This window comes from Balaenoptera borealis (genome assembly GCF_965194805.1).
Source record: "Balaenoptera borealis genome assembly, chromosome: 18".
Taxonomy (NCBI): domain Eukaryota; kingdom Metazoa; phylum Chordata; class Mammalia; order Artiodactyla; family Balaenopteridae; genus Balaenoptera; species Balaenoptera borealis.
Genome location: NC_138877.1, coordinates 8,579,548 through 8,590,384, shown reverse-complemented (window position 1 = coordinate 8,590,384; position 10,837 = coordinate 8,579,548).

Below are 10,837 nucleotides of genomic sequence, written 5' to 3'. Positions count from 1 at the left end.
ATACCCGGTGCAAAGTTTGATTCCAAACCATCAAACACAAATACACAGATGCCTGCTGGGCTGTGACTATGGGCCAGCCACTGTGAGATCCTGGGGATATAAATGAGCAATACCATAGCGGCTGAGTGGTGGCCCCAAAGGTATGTCCACATTCTAATCCCTGGAACCTGTGAATGTGATCTTATTTGCAAGAAGGGTCTTTGTGGGTGTAATTAAGTTTTGTTAGGGATCTTTAGATGAGATCATCTTGGGTTAGCTGGGTGGTCCCTAAATCCAGTGACAAGTGTCTTTATAAGAGACACACAGGGAGAAGGAGGAGGTATGGGAAGATGGAGACAGAGACTGAAGTCAAGGAATATTTGGAGCCACCGGAAATTGGAAGAAGCAAGGAAGGATCCTCCTCTAAAGTCTACAGCGGGAGCGTGACCCTGCCAACACTTTAATTTTGGACATCTGTCTTCCAGAACTGTGAGAGAATAAATTTCTATTGTTTTAAGCCACCAAGTTTGTGGTAATTTGTTACAGTAGCCCTAGGAAATGGATACAGGGGACCATCCCAACATCCAGAAGCTTAGGGACAAAATGCAGGGCAGGGAAACGTTAGATAAAATTTACTTTATAAGTAGGTTCTTTACAAGAAAGAAAACAATAGGCAGAAAAATAGGAAAATTAATGGTATGTGTGATTTTTTAAAAATTCAAGCTAGCTAAGGACCCACGCACATATCTTTTGGATCCATCAACCCCAAGTGCTGGAGTCCTGGGCTGTCTGGGGTTTGGCACGTAACCCCAGCAATCTGCCTTTCCAAGTAGAGCTAGACTCATCTTTACAAGAGGCCCTGAAGAGCAGGCTTGACTAGGAAACACTTTCTTGCACATGCTTATTTATAGACAGCATATGTGGAATAAGGGAATTGAAAATTCATGTGCACGTGTGAATATCCTCGGCTTGGGCCTGGGTACACCCACGGTGGGGATTCAGCTGTACTGGGTGTGTCTGGCACACTGGTGAGTTGGATTGGACCAGAGACCAAAGCAGTGCTAAGAAAATTCTTGCAAGAAAATTCCTCCTTTGGCAGGATTCTTACCCAGAGGCCCAGGCACTGGCTTCCCAGGTCTGTAAAGTTCTGAGTATGTCTGTGAAATGCTGCATGTGTGCATGCACTTTTCTGAGATAGGGCTTTTATTACCCTTTTGAAAGCCTCTGTGACCCCCAAAATTAAGAAACTGTGCCCTAAGAAACCAGAGGAAGAATTAGTGAGCAAGACCCATGAGAACAGCTTCAGCTGTCAGAGAAATTTTAGTTCCAAAGACACAGCTTCTACTTGACAGGACTCCTAGAGGCAAGGCTGGGTCTGAGGCGATGGGAGAAGACTGGTATGTGGAGGCCCGGGTGCCCTTGCTTTGGGGTCCCGTCAGGGACTAACGCAGCAGAGAAGGCCATTTTCCATCCCCCTTCCAGGGGCCCTGCAAAGGTTTGGTCCACTGAGCCTTCAGTAACCACCAATGGAGATTGGCTGCATCTACAGAGCAGAGCACACACACGATGGCTCTGGAGACCCCAGAGATGGGGGAGAGCTTCAGGGGCTGAGTGTCCTGCTGCAGCCAGGGGGACAATGAAAGCAGCAGAATTCATGTTGTCACGTGCTGTAAGCTCATCGCCACCCACAGACATGAGAACATTCAGGTGGCACACCGTTGTGACACAGGATTTGTACCACAAAAAGATTATACAAATGTATTTAGGTTGACCAATGCTCATTACGGTGGGGACAGCTTTTAATACTCAGCTCTATTTGAAAAAAAAATCCCCTAGATTCCTGCTCAGATTCTTCTGACCAAGACAGTGATGGCAACGCTTATTCCCTAATGGGCCCAGAGTACCATGCTTTGCCCTGAGCATCACAGAAGGAGAACTGGGGGCACATCTCTGCCAACTGTGAGTGGATGGTATTTTCAGACTTCTGGTCGACCTCTGCTATGTGGCTGGTGGACTAGAAAGGCGTTCAACCCTCTAGGGCTGATGAAGCTGATGTCTTTGTTCCAGACAACAACGATTTATCCAGAACCTTTCCATTGAGGTAAACAGGAAAATCAGACCCTTTCTCAAAACACTGGACAAAAAAAAAAAAACAAACCTACAAATGCATAGTTTTTGTTTTGTTTTGTTTTCTATGGTCTCAACAAAGGCAGGTAAAGACAAGAATACATATTTACATAGAAGGTTTTTTGACAAAATAGAAAAGGAGCTTAGGGAGTTCCCATTTTATGATTTGCTTAAAAAACAAAAAAGCTAAATCCTCAGCCATGGTCTCTATTGAAAAAGAAAAAAAAAAAATCAGAGAAGAGGAACTAGTCGGAAAGTGGAGTGAATGCTGGCTTCCCCCCCCCAACTCAACCCCGTCACCATGGAGACTCCTGAAGGTTCCAGGAATGACTCACGAGATTCGCTGATGAAGCCTTTGAAATGGAAGCAGTACCGCAGCACAAAGACAAACTTAGTCTGCAGCCCTTGAAGAAGGAGGCTTTGACTCCTGATGACGCCCAAGGTGTGGAATTTGGGCTGCAGCGCTGCAGACAGGATGCCCTTTCCTTCTTCCAGGTCCTCATTACTTGGGGCGCGTGCCTCCAAGAGCAAAGGTCCAAAAATGCTTTTGCCTGGGATGGAGCTTTTGCACCACTATTGGAGGAATAGTGATGTAAACCCCGAGCGTGTGGGCGCTGGGAAGGGGAGGTTGCAGTGCTGGAGGCTGGGGGTAGGGACGGGGGCCCTCGGATGCTGGGAGGGCGCTTTTACAGAAGCACCGAGCTGGGCACAGGTGTGCGGGTGCTCTGGGCCGTCCCCTCGTGGGCCACTGAAGCTCAATCCCTCGGCTTCCCCTGTAGCTGCAGGAAACTCACTCACCATAGATTCTTCAGAACTCAGCGATGCAGGTGCCTTGCCGAATGCCCTTGGGCTTCACCTCCACCTTAGCAAGGATGTTAAGACAGAGAGCCACAGGAAGAAGCTCAAAGGAAGACATTCTCTGAGCAGAGTTTTATCTGCTGAATTCCTTTAAGATCATCCTGGGCAATTTTGGTTCTGGGAAAGCTCCTGCCTGGGGCTCTGACCTGCACGTGCCCTGGGTGCTTCTTTCTCAAGGGCCTCGCTAGTGTAGGGGGTCCTCTCGCAAAGCCTACCCTGGAGGCCACATCAGCTCCCGACTCAGGGGGCCAGTGCCTCTGTTCACCCCGAGAGCCTGGAGCCCTCCCTTCAGGGCTTGTCCAGGGATCCCAGCTCCCGCGGGCGCGTGTGTCAGGCTGGCCTGTCCCCCTGCTTGCTGGACGCGGCCAAGTCCGCCAGCCTCAGAGGAAAACCTAAGGAGGGAGGGAAGCCTTCTGGGGTCAAGCCCAGGCCTTGTCTCAGACTGAACAAAAGCAGTAAACCTGAGACTCCAGGCAGTTTGCCGGGATTGCTCCTATAACTCTTTCATAAACTGAACTTCACCAGAATTCTAGAGTGCGAAATGCATGGAAATGACCCCCTTTCTTCCCTCAAAGGGCAGAACCAAGGGGAAGACACGTATTCTTTCCTCCTCCGCCCGAAATCAACGCCCTGGGGAGTGCACCTGCTTAACCAGGAGAGCAAGTAAGAAATAAAGGTCTGAGCACTGCATCACTCGCCTCCTCTCAACTATTTATTCTGATTTCTCGACAAGCGAGTTAATTGGATGGGCCCCCGTGACAGACATTCCATACTCAAATTCATAGCTTTCTGCCAAAACAACATATTGTGTGCTGCTATATTTTCCGCGTCGGAACTGGGAGCTGACGTGGGTCCTGAGCAGTTTTACGTGGGAAGAGAACAAAGGCAGCAGCTCCAGGGGTACCGGGCTGGCCTGGGAAGAAGAGCCGGGGGCCTGACCCGGCACCTTGCTTCAGCACCTGCTCCCGTTGCTGTTTTTAGTGTGGCTCTGGCTTGGCTGGGTTCGAGTTCAAAGGAAGACACGGAACAGATGCCAGTTAGGGAGTCTCCCCAGCTGGGGCCCTCCTGAAGCCTGGGAAGGACTTGGGCTGTCCGGTGGCAGCCTCGCTGGGCTATCTGGCTGCCCCTGGCGGGCAGGTCCCTGCCACGTGACCCTGTGTCTCCATCACGTGCGCCCAGGCACAGGCAACTGGATCTTCCCGAAAGCTTAGTGCCCACTGGCTGCTCCTCCCCCGGGGGGAGGGGGGAGGGGGCAGGGAGGTCCCGGCCACACAGAGGGAAGGACCAGGGCAGGCTCAGGGCTGCAGGCCCACGCTGGCTGGCCTCCAGTGACCATCTGCAGCCTCCACTACTGTCTGGTGGGCTCCTGTCTCCATCAGCAAAATGTAACAGCTACTTCCTCTGGTGCAATGATGTTTCCCCTCTGAAACATCTCTCTTCATTCTCTGGGATTTTCCATCCCTCCCTGTGTTCCTCCGTCCATCTGCCGGGGTTCCTTAGCCTCCACCATCCCTCTGCTTCCTGGCGCCTCTCTCTGGTCCCCTCACGCTCACGGAGCACCATGCAGCGATGCCAGCGCCCCGCTCTCCTCCCGGTGCTTGGGCCCCCTGCACGCGCCACTCCCTGTGGTACCTGCTGTCAGCCCTAAACAGGCAGAGAGAGGCTGCTGCCCCTCCCGGGAGATGGCGACCTGGAGCCTTTGCTCACCAGTCAGGCCCCAGAAGGCTCAGCAGAGAGCAAGCAGACGCGACCCTGGGGGGCACTTGCTGGAGGCAGAAGGCCTGCCCCCCACTCTACCCTGCAGAGCCCTCTGGGGCCCCCGGTGCCCTCCAGTGTGGGCCACTGAGCCGTGTGGACACCCCAAACCTCTGCTGTCACTGTCCCCAAAGGGCCTCACCTACACGACCTCAGACAATGCTCAGCCCCAAGGATCACCTATCAGCGTCGTTCCTATTCTGTAGTGGAGATGTGCTCCGGGGGTCCTTCCCTCCACCTCTCTGGACACATCATCTTGAGAAGTCCTTTGGTTGTTGCCAGTGTTTGTTCTGGCTTTTCCAGCAGACTGCAAACCTCTCAAAGGTGGGACCACACCCTCCATTTCTCCGTTGGTTCCCATGAAACTCTTTTCTGGGGTCCCTCCCTCCACCTGTCTTACATACACCCTCTCTGTTCTCCTCCTTGGCTCCCCTGCCATTGAACTTCTGGTTTAGGGTCTCAGTCCTCTTGTGGCCCCTTCCCCCCCGAAGCTACACTTTGGGCAACCGCACCCACACACAGTCGCCACTGCTGCCTCCAAGCTGAGACGGACGGTGCCAACTAAGGATCCAAACCCACGTCTCAGCGTCCGGCTGGACCGCCCCACCTCAAAGTTCCAGGTGACTTCCACCTAGTATATCATTAAGCAAATCACGTGTCTCCCAACCTGGTCTTTTTCTGGTATCACGCGTCTTGGTTAATGGCTCCACTACCCACCCAGTCACCCAGAAACCTGGAATCCCCTTAGACTCCCCCCTCCCTATCACCACCACTGCACCCAGCTCGTCACCTAATCTGTTCCTTCCAGACTCACCACATGTCAGGACCAGAGCTGAGCACTGACTTAGACTGTTTCGTTTACTTCTCACCAGAAGTCTATGGAGCAAACACTATTTTAAAGCCTATCTTACAGAGGAGAACACCAAGATTTAGAAAGGGGAAGAAATTTGCCCCAAGTCACACAAGTGGCGAGTAGTGGCTTTGAGAGTCATAGTCAGACGAGCTGAACCCGAAAGAGACAGACACACCTTCCTGCACTCGGCCAGAAGCTGTCCTTCACAGGAGACCACCTCGCGAGGCGGAGGGGTCTTTCTATAAAGGGCAAACGGAGGTTCACAGCACCCGGTGACCAGTCCCAGGCCCAGCAGAGCCACGGCCTTCTCGTTCCCCCACGGCACAAGCTACCTGCAAGGGAATGGGCTCCAGAGCGACCAACAGGGTTCCCTTCTGCTAACTGCCAATTGAGTTTAAAATTCTTATATGAGTTATGATTATTCCGGTGATGATAAGCAGCTCTGAATTTCCACTGACTGAGAATAAAAAGAAGGGGTTGAAGTTGCAGCAAGAAAGATCTAAATTTGAAATTAAAAAAAAAAAAAGCTCTTCTAGATCTGGAGAGCTGGTAGACTTTCTGTTCTCTTGCCAAGGGGGTCTCTCTCTCTCCTTCTGGAAATCCTTTTAAATGGCTCAGAGACATGGTATAGCTGGAATGAGTTTGGAGGAACCAAAATGAAAATAGTCCTGCCACTCAACATGAGAGGTTGCTTTTTTTTGAATTTCTGAATTTATTTTATTTATTTTTTATACAGCAGGTTCTTATTAGTCATCCATTTTATACACATCAGTGTATACATGTCAATCCCAATCACCCAATTCAGCACACCACCACCAGCACCCCCCGCACTCCGCCACTTTCCCCCCTTGGTGTCCATACGTTTGTTCTCTACATCTGTGTCTCTATTTCTGCCCTGCAAACTGGTTCATCTGTACCATTTTTCTAGGTTCCACATATATGCGTTAATATACGATATTTGTTTTTCTCTTCCTGACTTACTTCACTCTGTATGACAGTCTCTAGATCCATCCACGTCTCTACAAATGACCCAATTTCATTCCTTTTTATGGCTGAGTAATATTCCATTGTATATATGTACCACATCTTCTTTATCCATTCGTCTGTCGATGGGCATTTAGGTTGCTTCCATGACCTGGCTATTGTAAATAGTGCTGCAATGAACATTGGGGTGCATGTGTCTTTTTGAATTATGGTTTTCTCTGGGTATATACCCAGTAGTGGGATTGCTGGGTCATATGGTAATTCTATTTTTAGTTTTTTGAGGAACCTCCATACTGTTCTCCATAGTGGCTATATCAATTTACATTCCCACCAACAGTGCAAGAGGGTTCCCTTTTCTGCACACCCTGTCCAGCATTTGCTGTCTGTAGATTTTCTGATGATGCCCATTCTAACTCTTGTGAGGTGATACTTCATTGTAGTTTTGATCTGCATTTCTCTAATGATTAGTGATGTTGAGCAGCTTTTCATGTGCTTCTTGGCCATCTGTATGTCTTCTATGGAGAAATGTCTATTAAGGTCTTCTGCCCATTTTTGGACTTGGTTGTTTGTTTTTTTTAATATTGAGCTGCATGAGCTGTTTATATATTTTGGAGACTAATCCTTTGTCCGTTGATTCATTTGTAAATATTTTCTCCCATTCTGAGGGTTCTCTTTTCGTCTTGTTTGTAGTTTCCTTTGCTTTGCAAAAGCTTTTAAGTTTCATTAGGTCCCATTTGTTTATTTTTGTTTTTATTTCCATTACTCTAGGAGGTGGATCACAAAAGATCTTGCTGTGATTTATGTCAAAGAGTGTTCTTCCTATGTTTTCCTCTAAGAGTTTTATAGTGTCCAGTCTTACATTTATGTCTCTAATCCATTTTGAGTTTATTTTTGTGTATGGTGTTAAGGAGTGTTCTAATTTCATTCTTTTACATGTAGCTGTCCAGTTTTCCCAGCACCACTTATTGAAGAGACTATCTTTTCTCCATTGTATATCCTTGCCTCCTTTGTCATAGATGAGTTGACCATAGGTGTGTGGGTTTATCTCTGGGCTTTCTATCCTGTGCCATTGATCTATATTTCTGTTTTTGTGCCAGTACCATATTGTCTTGATTACTGTAGCTTTGTAGTATGAAGTCAGGGAGTCTGATTCCTCCAGCTCTGTTTTTTTTTTTTCCCTCAAGACTGCTTTGGCTATTCGGGGTCTTTTGTGATTCCATACAAATTTTAAGATTTTTTTGTTCTAGTTCTGTAAAAAATGTCACTGGTAATTTGATAGGGATTGCATTGAATCTGTAGGTTGCTTTGGGTAGTATAGTCATTTTCACAATATTGATTCTTCCAGACCAAGAACATGGTATATCCCTCCATCTGTTTGTGTCATCTTTGATTTCTTTCATCAGTGTCTTATAGTTTTCTGAGTACAGGTCTTTTACCTCCTTAGGTAGGTTTATTCCTAGGTATTTTATTCTTTTTGTTGCAATGGTGAATAGGATTGTTTCCTTAATTTCTCTTTCTGATCTTTCGTTGTTAGTGTATAGGAATGCAAGAGATTTCTGTGCATTAATTTTGTATCCTGCTACTTTACCAAATTCATTGATTAGCTCTAGTACTTTTCTGGTAGCATTTTTAGGATTCTCTATGTATAGTATCATGTCATCTGCAAACACTGACAGCTTTACTTCTTGTTTTCCGATTTGTATTCCTTTTATTTCCTTTTCTTCTCTGATTGCCGTGGCTAGGGCTTCCAAAACTATGTTGAATAATAGTGGCAAGAGTGGACATCCTTGTCTTGTTCCTGATCTTAGAGTGTTTTCAGTTTTTCACCATTGAGAATGATGTTTGCTGTGGGTTTGTCATATATAGCCTTTATTATGTTGAGGTAGGTTCCCTCTATGCCCACTTTCTGGAGAGTTTTTATCATATATGGGTGTTGAATTTTGTCAAAAGCTTTTTCTGCATCTATTGAGATGATCATATGGTTTTTCTTCTTCAATTTGTTAATATGGTTTATCACATTGATTCATTTATGTATATTGAAGAATCCTTGCATCCCTGGGATAAATCCCACCTGATGGTGGTGTATGATCCTTTTAATGTGTTGTTGGATTCTGTTTGCTAGTATTTCGTTGAGGATTTTTGCATCTATATTCATCAGTGATATTGGTCTGTAATTTTCTTTTTTTGTAGTATCTTTGTCTGGTTTTGGTGTCAGGGTGATAGTGGTCTCATAGAATGAGTTTGGGAGTGTTCCTTCTTCTGCAATTTTTGGAAGAGTTTGAGAAGGATGGGTGTTAGCTCTTCTCTAAATGATTGATAGAATTCACCTGTGAAGCCATCTGGTCCTGGGCTTTTGTGTGTTGGAAGATTTTTAATCACAGTTTCAATTTCATTACTTGTGATTGGTCTGCTTATATTTTCTATTTCTTCCTGGTTCAGCCTTGGAAGGTTATATCTTTCCAAGAATTTGTCCATTTCTTCCAGGTTGTCCATTTTATTGGTATAGATTTGCCTGTAGTAGTCTCTTAGGATAATTTGTATTTCTGCGGAGTCTGTTGTAACTTCTCCTTTTTCATTTCTAATTTTGTTGATTTGAGTCCCCTTCCTCTTTTTCTTGATGAGTCTGGCTAATGGTTTATCAATTTTGTTTATCTTCTCAAAGAACCAGCTTTTAGTTTTATTGATGTTTGCTATTGTTTCCTTCATTTCTTTTTCATTTATTTCTGATCTGATCTTTATGATTTCTTTCCTTCTGCTAACTTTTGGGTTTTTTTGTTCTTCTTTCTCTAATTGCTTTAGGTGTAAGGTTAGGTTGTTTATTTGAGATGTTTCTTGAGGTAGGATTGTATTGCTATAAACTTCCCTCTTAGAACTGCTTTTGCTGCGTCCCATTGGTTTTGGGTCGTCGTGTTTTCATTGTAATTTGTCTCTAGGTATATTTTGATTTCCTCTTTGATTTCTTCAGTGATCTCTTGGTTATTTAGTAATGTATTGTTTAGCCTCCATGTGTTTGTGTTTTTTACATTTTTTTCCCTGTAATTGATTTCTAATGTCATAGCATGGTGGTCAGAAAAGATGCTTAATATGATTTCAATTTTCTTAAATTTACCAAAGCTTGATTTGTGACCCAAGATGTGATCTATCCTGAAGAATGTTCCATGTGCACTTGAGAAGAAAGTGTAAGTAATCTGCTGTTTTTGGATGGAACGTCCTATAAATATCAATTAAATCTATCTGGTCTCTTGTGTCATTTAAAGCTTGTGTTTCCTTATTAATTTTCTGTCTGGATGATCTGTCCATTGGTGTAAGTGAGGTGTTAAAGTCCCCCACTATTATTTGTCACTGTCGATTTCCTCTTTTATAGCTGTTAGCAGTTGCCTTATGTATTGAGGTGCTCCTATGTTGGGTGCATATATATCTATAATTGTTATATCTTCTTGGATTGATCCCTTGATCATTATGTAGTGTCCTTCCTTGTCTCTTGTAACATTCTTTTTTTTAAAGTCTATTTTATCTGATATGAGTATTGCTACTCTAGCTTTTTTTTGATTTCCATTTGCATGGAATATCCCCTCACTTTCAGTCTGTATGTGTCCCTAGATCTGAAGTGGGTCTCTTGTAAACAGCATATAGATGGGTCTTGTTTTTGTATTCATTCAGCGAGCCTGTGCCTTTTGGTTGGAGCATTTAATCCATTCACATTTAAGGTAATTATCGATACGTATGTTCCTATTAGCATTTTCTTAATTGTTATGGGTTTGTTTTTGTAGGTCCTTTTCTTCTCTTGTGTTTCCCACTTAGAGAGTTTCCTTTAGCATTTGTTGTAGAGCTGGTTTGGTGGTGCTGAATTCTCTTAGCTTTTGCTTGTCTGTAAAGCTTTTTATCTCTTCGTCGAATCTGAATGAGATCCTTGCCGGGTAGAGTAATCTTGGTTGTAGCTTCTTCCCTTTCACCACTTTAAATATATCATGTCACTCTCTTCTGGCTTGTAGAGTTTCTGCTGAGAAATCAGCTGTTAACCTTATGGGAGTTCCCTTGTATGTTATTTGTCGTTTTTCCCTTGTTGTTTTCAACAATTTTTCTTTGTCTTTAATTTTTGTCAATTTGATTACTATGTGTCTCGGCGTGTTTCTCCTTGGGTTTATCCTGCCTGGGACTCTCTTCACTTCCTGGACTTGGGTGGCTATTTCCTTTCCCATGTTAGGGAAGTCTTCGACTATAATCTCTTCAAATATTTTCTTGGGTCCTTTCTCTCTCTCTTCTCCTTCTGGGACCCCTATA